General features: G+C 48.3%; 1 protein-coding gene across 1 annotated transcript in view; it reads left to right on the top strand.

Annotated features, from left to right (window-relative positions):
- The window catches only part of LOC122801730 (DNA excision repair protein ERCC-5-like), a 941,093-nt gene that overhangs the window by 841,642 nt on the left and 84,766 nt on the right, over positions 1–14,685 (top strand). The gene's annotated exons all lie outside the window — the stretch shown is intronic.

Genomic DNA, 14,685 nt, shown 5'->3' with positions numbered 1-14,685 from the left:
TTACATAGCAAGTCCTTCAAGTTCTTATTCCTTTTATATCTAAAAACAGGTTTATTACCTACAATATTCTTCAAATTGACATCACTAGTCAAGATGTTCCAATTCCTTCGGATGAGTTCACATACATCACCTATATTACTGCCATAGGTTAACATCAGCCTAGAATCAAATCCACTGGACCTATTACGCTGTTCTCCTATATGCGTTTCAGTGGTCCTCAACCAAGTCTGTGTCAGGGAGGAGGCAACATGTTTCTACTCCAAGATTTTTCTAGTCCCAAGAAAGGAAGAAACTTGCCAGTTTTTAGACCTCTCAATGTTAGCAGGTTGCACTACCAGTTATGTGGTTTGCCATTTGGTTTATCCGCTGCACCAAGAGTTTCCACCAAATGTCTAGCCCTAGATGTTCATCTTGTTTCACTGTTGCAGTCATAACTGTAGGGTGCTCCTGCCGGCAGGCAGCCCGAGGTCGGCCAGAATCCCAAAGTCTGGGTCCGGCGTCGGCTGTACAAGCCAGTACCCTGACGTCAGTACGCTCTGGTACATAGCCCTCAGCCGACGCCATCTTCTCCAGTCTTTCTTGCCGTGCGGTGGAAAGCAGCTCGCAAGTCGTTGGTTGGCGATTTTCGAACAGCGTTTTTGGTTGTTGTCGGTCCAAGTTCTTCTTCTCTTCTCAAAGCTAAGTACCCGTTGGGGAATCTTTTCTTGTTCCTCCGATGTCAGAAAAGTTAATAATTGTATTACGTGTGGGAAACAAATACCTCATAAAGATTTCCACTCTTACTGTCTACCTTGCTTAGGCCCTGACCACGACGTTTCTTGTTGTCGGTTCTGTGCCAGGTTTAATTCTCGTACTATTAAACGCAGGTACGACTGGGCTCTGAATTACTTTGGCAGACGCTTCAATTATAGAATGTCGTCGGATACTACCGGAATTCAAAAGAAGCGCAAAGACAAGGATAGGCCTCCGAGGTTCAAACAGGACTCGTTGCAGCTGGAGCCAGTGTCCGGTTCGGCTGTCGTCAGTGAGGCGCTTTTGCAGCCCCTGTCGTCCGCCACTTCTGAACCGATGGCCGATACGGACTCCCATGGGGAGCCATCAAGGCCTTCTATTTTATCTGCTGCAGGACCTTCGGACGTCGCTCCCTCGGATGGGTCCGGAACCGCTGTGCAGGTACCGGCTTCTGAGGGGGTATTCAGGCCTACTCACATCACTATTTCAAAGGCAAAGACAAAGACTCCTGTTAAGTCCAAAGCTCCTGCTCAAGCTACTTCTGAATCTACTCCCAGGACACAGAAGCAATTGTTAAGGATGGCTGAAGATTTGCTTACTATGATTAGGGGTTCTCACCCCCCCCCCCCCGAGAAAAGGTCTCGACAGGATGTTCCTATGGATTCCTCTGACCAGGCTTCTATATCTTCTGTCTCTTCCTCTGATCAGGAATATTCTTTTCCTCCTTATGAGGATTTGGATGCTGAGGACTCCTTGCCCTCTGCCTCTCCGCCTGAAGATTTTTCTTTTGGGGAAACCTTATATGAGATGAGGGAACATTTTCATTGGGAAGGTCAGGATTTTTCTGCTTCCAAGAAGAGGCTTAGAGAATTCCTTCTTCTTCCTCAACATAGGCCTTTGGCTATCCCTCCTGTTCTTGACATTGTGGATGATGCTTTTTCCGAGGCTAATTTGAATCCTGACTCCATGCCTCCTGCTCCCTCTAAGCCTGATAGGTTTTATAGGGTTCCTGAGTCTCATTTGTTCTTGTTTAAGAATCCTTCTGCAGATCCTGAAACTATATCTCAGGGCTCTAAGGCTGCTAAAGTTGCTACTTCTAAGAATCCTATTCCCTCTGAGAAGGATTCTCGTGCCTTAGACAGGTGGGGTAAAAAGGTATATACTTCTGCTACCCTTTCTGTTAGGGCTTTAAATTGCCAGTTTCATATGTTTAAGTATCAGCATTTTCTTTTGTCTGTTTTAAAGCAAAAGCTTGCCTCCCTTCCTGCATGTGCAGAAGATAAGGAACTACAGGATGTATTGCATGCAACTGAACAACTGAACAAACATAGCTTGCATTGTGGTTTTGATGCTTTGGATGCTTCTTGCAGGGCCGCAGCCTCTGGTACTGTTATCAGGAGACATGCTTGGCTTCGTGAGCAAAGTTTACCTGAACAGGTTAAGGCTAAATTATTAGATGCCCCTGTTCAGCATGATGTTCTTTTTGGATCTAAGGCTGAGGAGGTTATTAAAAAGATGGAAGAAAAGGCAAAATCTATGCAAACTGTGAAAGATTTCTGGCAAGTTCAGCCTCCTAGGTTTCCAGAAATTGGCCCTCCAAAAATTGGTCCTTTCCCACGTCTGACAGGCCTCAAAGGGGAAGATATAGACGCTCCAGAGGTCGTGGCCAAGCTCAGGCCTCCTACAGATCGAGACAATGGACTGCTTCTTCACCTAGAAGGGGAGAAGACAGATCCCAATCTCAAAGGAAGCAAACTCAATGACTCTCTCAGTTGGGCTACAGGACCTCTTTACCTGGATGCCCCTCTCGGAGGAAAACTTTCTCTTTTTTACAGAAATTGGACTCATATTACCCAGGACAAATGGGTATTGGACGTGATTTTAAAGGCTACAAATTCCACTTTCATACCTTGCCAAGGGCTTTCGGTTGGCCAGATCTGCCAAAACATCAATGGTCAGAGGCCTTAAATCAAGTGGATGCTCTTCTGGCCATGAGAGCCATAGAACCTGTTCCACTCTCAGAGATGGGAAAAGGTTTTTATTCAAGACTGTTTCTGGTTCCAAGAAAGCAAAGCTCATGGAGACCTATTCTGGACCTTTCTGTGTTAAACACCTTTTTGGAAATTCCAAAATTCAAGATGCTTACTCTGCAGCAGCTGATTCCAATGCTCTCTCAGGACGCTTGGATGGTGACATTGGATCTAAAGGAAGCTTATTTACACATTCCCATCAGGCAGGAACGCAGGAAATTCCTCAGGTTCAAGGCAGGTTCGAGACACTTTCAATTCTCTGTACTGCCCTTTGGTTTATCTAATGCGCCCAGAGTCTTTACCAAGTGCCTGGCACCAGTAGTGGCTTATTGCAGACTCCAGGGGATACAGATTTACCCCTATTTGGACGACTGCCTTATTCAGGCAGACAGCAAGGATCTTTTACTTCAACATCTGGATTTTGTTCAACGTCTTCTCCTCCTACAGGGATTTTCAGTGAACACAAGAAAGTCACATTTGATCCCTTCTCAACAAATGGTATTTCTGGGAGCCCTCTTAAATACAACCTTACAAAGGGCCTTCCTCACTACAGAAAAACAAATACAGCTGGCTTCAATTTTCAAGACTTTGGCAACTCTACCTCAGCTCACTGCAAGGAAATTCCTGCAGGCACTGGGCTACATGGCTTCCTGCATTCTGTTGATTCCAAATGCAAGGCTTCATATGAGAAAGCTTCAATGGTATCTGAAAAGTGTATGGTCGCAGCATTACCACGATCTGGACACTCTGATTCCTCTGATCCCATGCCTCCAGAAGGAGTTCCTTTGGTGGTCCAGGGTGTGCGTTAAACGAAGGAAAGCCTTTCCGTCTTCCTCAACCCTCTCAAATCATAACCACGGACGCCTCGGATTATGCTTGGGGAGCACATTTTCTAGGCAATTGCCAGCAGGGAACCTGGACAAAGGATCATCTTCACTGGCACATCAATCTGAAGGAAATGTTGGCAGTTCAAAATGCTCTTCTAGCCTTCAAGAACCTTTTGCATCCAGGACCTCTTTTGATTTGCACAGACAACACCACAGTCATGTGGTACATAAACAAGCAGGGGGGTTCTCATTCGTACCCCCTTTGCAGACTAGCTGTGGCTTTATGGGGCACAGCTCTAAATCTGAATCTACATCTCCAGGCCCAATTCATACCAGGAGAACAGAATCTGTTAGCAGACAGCCTGAGCAGGAACATTTTAGATCCTCACGAATGGATGCTAGACACCAACTTATTTAACAGGATTACTGCAGTTTGGGGATGCCCCCAGATAGATCTGTTTGCATCCCATCTCAATCATCAGCTGCCTCTCTTTTGCACCAGGTCATTCCACAAAACAGCTTGGAAAGTGGATGCCCTGTCCTTCAGCTGGAGAAACCTTTCGGGATATGCCTTCCCTCCTCTTCCTCTTCTTCCTCGGATTTTACTAAAGATAAAACAGGACAAGCCCAAGTTCCTCATCTTGATTGCTCCAAATTGGCCTCTACAGTTTTGGTATCCAACTTTAAAGCACCTGTTCTTGGAGCCTCCTTGGATTCTCCCTCTGAACCCTTCTCTTCTGTCCCAGCATCAGGGTCAGTTGCTACATTCCAATCTCAAGACCCTTTGTCTGGCAGCTTGGCTCTTCAAAGGAATTTGATCTCTTCTAGTCTTCCCAAACAAGTTTTGGATGTTCTTTTGGAAGCTAGACGACCTAGCACTAGGAAATCCTATGCCTCTAAATGGAAGAGATTTTGCATTTGGATGCAGGACCGAGGCTTGGACCCTCTGGTACCTGATCTCTCTTCTATTTTGCTTTACCTTTCGGATCTTTTGTCTAATGGACTTTCCTTTTCTTCCATTAAGATTCATGCTTCTGCTATTTCTGCTCATTTCAATACTGATCCCCCTGTTTTTTCTCATCCTTTGGTGAGACAATTCTTGAGAGGGGCTAAGAATTTAAGGCCTCCCAGAACCCCTCCTGTTCCTGCTTGGGATCTTAATTATGTTTTAGAAAAACTTACTTTGCCTCCTTTTGAGCCTGCTGCATCTTCAGATATTAAGCTTTTATCTTGGAAGACAGTTCTTTTGTTAGCCTTGACTTCTGCCAGAAGGGTCTCAGAGTTGCAAGCTCTCATGGCTGTGGAACCATACCTTATTTTCCACCAGGACAGAGTATCCTTGAGGACCAATCCTACTTTCATGCCTAAGGTGATTTTGACAGTGGCTTTGAATCAAACAATTCACCTTCCTACCTTCTTTCCTAATCCTCACAATAAAGGGGAAAGGATTTTGCATTCCTTGGACGTGCACAGACAGTTACGATTTTATTTGGACAAGACTAAAGAGTCCAGAAAATCTAACCAATTGTTTGTTTCTTTTGCCTCCAGTTCTCTTGGAAAGGCTATTTCCAAACAAACTATTTCCAAATGGATTTCTTATGGAATAAGATTTTGTTACACTCATCATGGGAAACAATTTCCAGGTACTGTGAGAAGTCATTCTACTAGAGCAGCTGCTACTTCTACAGCTTTTCTCAGGGGAGTTCCTATCAAGGATATCTTGGAAGCTGCCACTTGGAGCTCTGTGCATACTTTTTCCAAGCACTACAATCTCCCTTTGTATTCTAAGACCAGGGCAGGCTTTGCCTCTGCTGTTTTGTAGGGTCTTCTTGCTGCCCCTTCTTCTGTCTAAACCTCCCCCCTTTTTTCACTGCTTTGGGATTCCACCCTACAGTTATGACTGCAACAGTGAAACACGATGAACATAGTACAGTTGTGTACACCTACCATAAATGTAGATGTTCGAGTGTCTTCACTGTTGCAGTCGGTGTTCCTCCCTCCTATCCCCTCTTTTCTCTTTTTGTGGTGTATTTGTGTTTCCTAGTGGGATTCATTTATGATTTATTGGGGACTTCTGACATCTAGGGCAAGAAAGGCTGGAGAAGATGGCGTAGGCTGAGGGCTATGTACCAGAGCGTACTGACGTCAGGGTACGGGCTTGTACAGCCGACGCCGGACCCAGACTTTGGGATTCTGGCCGACCTCGGGCTGCCTGCCGGCAGGAGCACCCTACAGTTATGACTGCAACAGTGAAGACACTCGAACATCTACATTTATGGTTGGTGTACACAACTGTACTTTATAACACATTGCAGAACATTATAATTGCACATTTACCCCTACTTGGATGTTTGAAGTTCCAGAATGTTTATTCTATGGATGAAGCAAACAGCCTTTTAGGCTACCATAGAATAATTTAAGAGAGTAGGGCTCACCCTCAATTTCTGCAAGACCCAACTTCAGCCCCAAACAATAATTCTCTTCCTGAGTGCTATGATAGAAAGCTTTCTTACCCCAAGACAAGCTGTCCTTCCTTACAGTCTACCTACTCAGCTTACTGCCAAGGAATATAATCACAGCAAAGGATTGTCTAAGGACCTTTGGTTTCATGGCATCAAGCATTCTTATTATCCCCCTGGTAAAACTACACATGAGGAAATTTCAATGGTCTTGAAAAACACTTAGAACAACACTACCAACCCCTGGAAACTCTTCTGCCGTGGTTGAAAAGGGAAGAACATTGGTGAAAAGAAACCATCAAGCTTGAATATAGGCACACATTTTTCTCTTCCAGAGACTGACAAGACTATGACCGCACAGATGTTCTTCTTTTCTCACTGCTGCAGTCATCACCATTGGGGTTATCCATGCTGTGATAGCCCTCTGTCGGTCCAAATACCAGAGTCAAAGTTTTGTGGGTTGGCTGCTGTTGCTTGTCGAGTGATGGTCAGGTCGTCCGAGCTGTAAAGGAGAGCAGGCAACGACATTACCTCAGTCTTTATTGCCATGGAGCAGAAGCAATTTGCAACAGTGCCGGTCAGCATTTTCCATATTTCAAACTTCAGCTGAAAACATCTAAAGCTAAGTACCCTGTTGGGGATTCTTCCTTTTTCTTTCACTAACCGATGTTCGAAAAAATCAATAACTGTCTCGCCTGCGGAAAGCAAATACCACATGGAGACCTCTATTCTTACTGCATCACTTGCTTAGGCCCAGATCACGACATACCCCGCTGTTGGTTCTGTGCCCTCTTTAATGCTAGAACTATTCATCGTAGAAGTCTGTTTGGAGCCAGTTATTTTCGTCTTCTGCCTCCGATTACTGATATGGCTTCTGTCAGTCATCAAACTGCAGATCTTCTGGAAAAACGTAAAGATAAGGATGGAGACAGACTGCATAAGGCCAAGCCTTCAGACACCACTGCTAAACGGGTCGTCAATTCCTGATGCCCGACTCATTTACTTTACAGGCCTCTACTGAGACACTTTCGGAGTCCTCTATGCCGCAGATGTCTGCATCATCTAACGAGCCTTCGGCTGTCTCGCCATCGGTTGGGTCCGGAGATGCTAAGCAGGATCCAGCTTCCGAGGATTCCACTCACACTTCGGATTTCACTTCAAGGCCTTCCGACTAACACACCAATGGCACCGAGGGATACCCTTCAGGCCAGACTTAGAACCACTCCAAAGAAAACAGCAAAAAGTCTCCATTCCACTACTACTCCCCCTCCTCAAACTGGAATGCTTAAAATGGCGGAGGATCTCATCATTTTCATCTGAGGTAATCAAGCCACTCCAGCCAAAAGGAGAAGGAAACCTTCTCCAGACATCCATTCGGATTTAGACTCAGAAGGATCTGACTCCTCTGGTTTTGAAGAGGAAAATCCTCTTACTGCCTATGAAAACTCAGATGCAGAAGAATCTATCCCTTCTGCATCTTCTCCAGAGGACTTTTCCTTTGGGGAAACTCTCCACACCCTCAGGGAGCACTTTCAATGGGAATCAGTGGATTTCCCTCAATCCAAGAAAAGACTAAGAGTTTCTGGACCTACCTCAGCATAGGCCTCTGGCCATTCCACCCATCTTGGAGGTGGTAAATGATGTTTACCAAGAATCCAACCTTACCGCTGACACCCTTCCACCTGCTCCCTGAAAACCTGACAGGTAATACAGGGTACCTGACTTACATAAATTCCTCTACAGAAATCCTACAGCAGATCCAGAGGTGATTACTCAGGGACCTAAGGGAGTTAAGGCTACCTCTGCAAAGAATCTTACTCCCTCAGACAAAAAATCCAGGGCCCTAGACAGATGGGGTAAAAAAGTATATACGTTTGCAGTTTTAACTATAGGGGCTCTCAACTGTCAGTTCCATATATTAAAATATTAACAGCACACTTTGGAACTTTTGAAACAGAAAATTTCTGCTTTACTAGACTTTGTCAATAATAGAGATAGAATTACTGCACTCTTCATCTCAGGTGGCAAAGCACTCCTTGCACTCTGTATTTGATGCCCTAGAAGCTTCTAGCAGGACAGCAGTGACAGGATCTGTTATTAGAGGACATGCATGGTTGAAGGAACAACCTCTCCCTGAACATGTCAAATTCATGGATTTACCTCTTGACAAAGACAGCTTGTTCAGACAGAAAACTGAAGAGGTACTTAAAAAGATGGAAGACAAAGCAAAATCGATGCAGATTGTTAAAGGTTTCCTTCGAGTACAACCTCCTAGGTTCAGCAAAAATTTTCCCTCTAAACACTGGTCCTTTCCTGCACCAAACAGGCAGGCACAAGGCAAAACCCATAGGGACAGATCCACCAGGGCTCAAACTCAGGGCCAGCAAATAACTAAACAGTGGCCCCCCTCTAACACTAGAGCAGGGAGTTCAAAAACAACCCTGTATGCTAAAAACTCTCAAGGACTACCTTTATCATCTCTGTCTGCCTCCACCACACCAAATGCTAGGAGGAAGGCTCTCTCTTTGCAGAGAAAATTGGAACTTTATAACAAAGGATCAATGGGTCTCAAGAATCATTGCTCAGGGTTACAATTTCAATTTCCAAGAACTACTACCTCCAAGAGGGTACCCAGACTTACCTCCAAACCCGTGGGCAGAAGCACTAAAACAAGTGCAAAACCTAATAGCCCTAGGGGCAGTAGAACCTGCGCCTCTAGAACAAGTTGCAAAAGGATTCTATTCCAGACTATTCCTTGTTCCCAGGAAAGAGGGAACTTGGCGTCCCATCCTGGACATATCCTTTCTCAATACTTTCCTGGTAATCCCAAAAATTAAAATTGCTTACCTTACAAGAGCTTCTACCAATGCTGCCAAACAAAGCTTGGATGGTCACCTTAGACCTAAAGGATGCTTACCTGCACATCCCAATAAGGGAATTGTGCAGAAAATTCCTGCGCTTCAGAGCAGGATCATTACACTTTCAATTCTCTGCATGGCCATTTGGCTTATCTACTGCTCCCAGGGTTTTCATCAAATGTCTAGCTCCTGCTATTGCCTTTTACAGGCAAAGCAATGTACATATTTACCCTTACCTGGAAGACTGTCTTATCCAGGCAGACTGCAAGGAACTGCTCCTGCAACACCTCTCATTCGTAAAAACCCTACTCACCTCCCTGGGGTTCACTGTCGAGGAAAGGAAGTCAAAGCAGACACCTACCAGGAACATCTTATTTCTGAGAGCCTTAATGGACACAGAGCAGCAAATGGCCTTTCTGTCCCAAGAAAAACATGATCTGAAGTAGGAGATTCATTTGTCTGCAACCTGTGGGTTATGGATCCGATATCGGATCCGAACCGGCATGGTTTTCCAGCTATGGATCCGAGCTCTCAGCTCCTCCCCTCACCCATAATGCCCTGCTCTCCCTACATGACCTCAGATCTAGTTTGCCGCACTGGTGACCAGATTGGTTTCTTAGAGCTCTACAGCTAAGTGTTTATTACTGCTATTTTAGTGTAAAATTTAAGGTTTTTTCAGACAGTTTTGTGTGAAAGTTATAGGTTTCCCTTATTTTTAGCTTAAAGTTGTTTAGTTTTATTAACTTTTATAACTTTTAGTTTCCCTCCCCTCGCTGGTGCGTAGTGTGTGTTTGGGCCTGTGTTTGTTTGACTAGTTAGCTTTTACTTTTTAGTCTAATTAAAGTAAAAACTAGTGTCCTTAGGATGTCTGAACCACCTAAGGCTGTTTTTTCGAAGTGCTCCGAGTGTGGCCATAAGCTTTCCCCTGCTGATGGCCACACTCGGTGCGTTCGATGCCTTGGGGTTGAACACCTCACTTCTGGATGTTCCATTTGTGCAGGGTTCAACCCCAGGGCATTGAAGGAGCGGAGGTCGAAGCTGGTCCTGGCGGGCTTTGCCCCGGACTCGGCTCCGGCTACCGCTCCTTCGGGGGGTACCGTGTCTACGGTTCCCTCCTGTCCGGCTCCCCCTCCTCCACCTGGGACTCAACCTCCCTCTAGTGGTTTGGAGGAGAGGGAAGCTAGAAAGAAGGACCGGAGGGAGAAGCACCATAAGCGGCGGGCCGAGACCTCTGTTTCGGCCCCGCCTGCCAAGCGGCCTTCTCCTCCGGCCTCTTTGTCTGCTGGTTCTCCCCCTCCTCGGCTCCGGTCTCCAGTGTGCTTTTCACTGGGACCTGAGGAGGAGGAGACCCGATCTCCGTCGAGGCTATCGAGGAGGCACTCAAGGCCTACCTCGGTAGCCTTGTCGAGATCTACGTACAGTTTATCTGATGCTGATCTGGACCGGATGATGAGAAGGTTCATCCAGGCCCAGATGCAGATGGGAGTGCTCTTGCCTCCCCCCCACTCTGGGGGGGAGCTCGACCCCTTTCTTTAAACCTATAGCTCCTTCTCTGACCCGCTACCCGGGTTCGGAGCAATTGGAGCCGAGCAGCCGGGCGGTGTGGGTCGGCGCCGATAGTACTAGGTACTTCGGATCCGACCCTGCCCTCGAGTGCTTCGGATCCGACCTCTCGGAGCCTGGATCCGAGCCTCGGATCCGGGGGGATCAGTGCTCCTTCTGCGCCGTCCGTGTCGGAGCGCACTGTCCCCTCGGATCCGAGTGCTTCGGCCCCGGCTCCGATCCACTCTTCGGATCCTAGGGGGAGCCGTTTATCGGATCCTTTGGTCGAGGTCGGCTCCCCCTTGGCTTTTGATGTAGTGGAGAGGGCCCTGTTGAAGGTTTCCAGACCCCTGGCACTTGCTTTGGCTCCGTCCCGCGCTCCATCTGCACTGGGCCAGGCTTCCACCATCCGGCCACTGGGACAGCCCGCTCCTTTGCCCCAAGTTGTTCCTTTGGAACATGTCACAGCTTGCGAGGAGTCCTCTGACAGCCCCCCGGAGGATGCCCCTCGCAAGCATACGTGCAAAAGGAGGCACATAGACTCCCCCGAGTCTCTCACTGAAGACACGGATTTGGAGGAAGGGGAAGGCTCCCCAAGATCACCCCCCGAGGATGTCTCCTTTGGAGACATCATGGAAATGCTTCGCATAAGGGGGGGGTGGTCTGCCCCCAAGTCTTCCTCGGACGAGTCCGTGTTCTTGGAGGCATTTGAAGCGGGCCCGTCTACCTCTTGGGTGTCCCCTCCTGCCGACCCCCTGGTGGACCTGATTACCACCAGGGCGTGGAAGGAACCGGACACCGTGGAGCCAATTCCAAAAAGGCCTGACCGTATACTCAGTCCCCCGGCTGACCGTGCCCACTGGAGTAAGGGGCCTCCGGTAGATGCCATGTTGACGGCGGCAGCCACCAAGAGGGAACTTGCTCAGGAGAGCCCCTCAGTCCATCCCCCGAGCAAGGAGTCTCGGATGATGGATCGCTTGGGGAAGCGGATGTTTAGTTCAGCGACCTTTTCAGTGAGGGCGCTGAACTACCTGGCACATGTGATTAGGATGCAGCACGATCTTATCAAGGAATACGCTGCATCCCCCCCAGAGTCCATGTCGGAGGAGGACAAATTGTTGCACTCCACCCGTATGGCCACTCTCAGGTCCGTGACTAATACCTCTATGCGGTTACTGTCCCATGCTACGGAAAGTGCCGCTAGAGCCGCAGGGGCAGGCCTAGTTACTAGACGTCAGGCCTGGCTCCGTCATTGCGATTTCACGGAGCCCTTCAAGGCGTCATTTGCGAACGCTCCCTTCCATGGTTCTGCCCTCTTTGGCAAAACTGTTCGTGATACTTTGACCCAGAGCAAAAAGGACGGGAAGACGCTGTCTGCCGTCGGAATCCGCTTCTCTGTGCCCCAGAGGCCCTATTCTAGGAACCAAAAGGGCCAGAAGAAGATGTGGTTCCGAAAGTCGCAGCAATCCCAACCCGCTCCGGACAACCAGTCCTTCCGTGGCAGAGGAGGACAGGGAGGACGCCGCCCCAGGGGCAGAGGGGCTCCCAGGAACTTCGGGTCCAGAGAACCCTTCTCTGAACGGCCCACGCAGCAGCCCTGAAGGGTTGCCCGGCTGCTCCACTCTGGAGGCAGTCGGGGGACGTTTTTCGGAGCACCTAGCGGCATGGGAGTCCATAACATCAGACCGCTGGGTCCTCCGCATCATATCCAGAGGATACCGCATCCCATTTCATCACATGCCAAAATTGAAGTCCCTCCCTGACGTTCCACCCGGTCAGTGGGAGGCCGCTTTGGCAGAAATTGGCCATCTGCTAAAGAAAAGAGCCATCCAGCCCATCCCCCCAGACCAGATCGGATCAGGGTTCTACTCCAGGTTCTTTTTAGTGCCAAAAAAGACGGGGGATCTAAGACCAATATTAGACCTTTCACTCTTGAACCTGGCAGTTCCCAAGGAGAAGTTCCGAATGGTTACATTACAGTCTATTCTCCCCCTTCTGGGAGAAAATCACTGGATGTGCTCTATAGACCTCAAGGATGCATACTACCATATACTAATGGACAGGCGCTCCAGGAGGTTTCTCCGCTTCCGGCTGGGAGCCAGTCACTACCAATTCGGGGTCCTTCCCTTTGGTCTCACCACAGCCCCCAGGGTGTTCACCAAGGTATTAGCAGTGGTAGAGGCCCACCTGAGGCTTCAGTGGGTGCAGGTCTTCCCTTACCTGGACGACTGGCTTCTCACCGCTCCAACAAGGCATCTACTGTTATTGGCGCGAGATTCCTTTCTCCATCTAGCTCCCCGTCTGGGCATCACAATAAATACAGAAAAATCCAACCTAGCCCCTACGCAGTTCATAGATTTTATAGGTGCCAGGTTAGACACAAGACGGTTAAGAGCCTTCCTCACTGCGGACAGAATTCAGAATCTGCAGCTCCAGGTGCGGGCCATTCTCCACTCCAGCTCAGTTCCGGCGGAGTTGGTCCTGAGGGCTCTAGGGTCCATGGCAGCAGCGATAGCTCTTCCTCCTCTCACCAGGTTCAATATGCGCGTCCTTCAATGGACACTCCTAGTTCAGTGGTCTTATCTTGCTCTTCCTATGCATCATCCCATTGCGATCAGCAAGGCTTGCAAGCGGTCCCTCCTGTGGTGGCTCCACTCTCCAGATCTCCACGGAGGCTGCCCCTTTTGTGCTTCTCCCCCTCTCGCCACGGTGACCACGGACGCCTCCCGCCTCGGGTGGGGGGGGGCATTTTGCAGGCCGGATGGTCCAAGGCACGTGGAACGATTCAGAGACCTTACTGCATATCAACGTTCTAGAGATGAGAGCAGTGCTCTTAGCGTTGCAAGCACTACAGGCCTTTCTTCCCTTGGGAACTATTGCGATTCAGTCGGACAACATGTCTGTCGTCTGGTATATCAACATACATGGAGGAACCAGGTCTTACCCTCTGTCGAGAAGCCATGATAGTGTGGGAATGGGCATTCTCCACCAACCGCTTTCTCATCGCAACGCATATTCCGGGTCGGTCCAACATCCTTGCTGACAAACTCAGTCGCACCATTCTCTCCCCTTACGAGTGGTCTCTCAATACTCAGGTAGCGAAACGCATCTTCGCACGGTGGGAAACTCCTTGTTGCGATCTTTTGCGTCTCCCTCAAACACCAAGTGCGACAGTTTTTTCGCTCTAATACCTCCTCCCGGAGATACCCCAAGAGACGCTCTGGTGCATGCTTGGCCCCCCGGTCTTCTTTATGCTTACCCCCCTTTGCCTCTGATGCTCCAAGTTCTTCAGAAAGCCTCTCGGTTGGGGTGCAGAATGATTCTCATTGCCCCATTCTGGCCTCGACAGATCTGGTTCCCTTTCCTAAGGTCTCACTCAGTGAATCCTCCTTGGATTCTAGATCCCATTCCGGATCTGATATCTCACCCATCCCATCTATCAACCCCGAATCTGGACAACCTGAAGCTGACTGCTTGGCTGCTCCAGTTCCACTCCTGATCAGGACTCCCGGTATTTCGTCTCCAGTTAAGGGCATCCTGGTGGCGGCTCATAAACCATCTACCAGGAAAGTTTACCGCAGTAAGTGGAAACGATTCTCCATTTGGGCGGAGCGGCAAGGTCTAGACCCCTTCACAGTTCCCCTTCCTCTGGTGCTTGACTTTCTAACCACTCTTTTTAATGATGGTGCCAGCAGTTCCACGGTTAAAGTGCAACTTGCGGCAATTTCTCACTATCATATTGGTCAAGACTCCAGTCCTCTGATGTCTGCCAAATTGTGTAAGATTTTCCTAAAAGGTACCTTTCTCCTCAGGCCCCCTGTAAAGCAAGTGGTTCCTCCTTGGGACCTTTCTTTGGTCCTTCAGGCCTTGACCGCTCCCCCCTTCGAACCTGCGGCTACGGTAGATCTGAAGTTTTTATCTTTCAAGACGGCCTTTTTAGTAGCCATTACCTCGGCCAAGAGAGTTTCAGAACTTCAAGCCTTATCCGTCAAGCCTCCTTACTTGGTCTTTCATACGGACCTTGTATACCTCAGGACCAATCCGTCCTTTCTTCCTAATGTAGCTTCTGAAGCAAATATTAATCAATCCATTAACCTCCCTGTTTTCTTTCCTAAATATCAAAACAAAGATGAATACAAGCTACATTCCTTAGATGTTCACAGGCAACTTAGATTTTATCTGAACAGGACAGCTGGTCATAGGCAATCCGACCAGTTGTTTATTTCCTTTGCTAAAT

This window comes from Protopterus annectens, chromosome 5.part0 (assembly GCF_019279795.1).
Source record: "Protopterus annectens isolate FY-2018-M chromosome 5.part0, PAN1.0, whole genome shotgun sequence".
Taxonomy (NCBI): domain Eukaryota; kingdom Metazoa; phylum Chordata; order Ceratodontiformes; family Protopteridae; genus Protopterus; species Protopterus annectens.
This window is presented reverse-complemented; position numbering and strand designations above follow the sequence as displayed.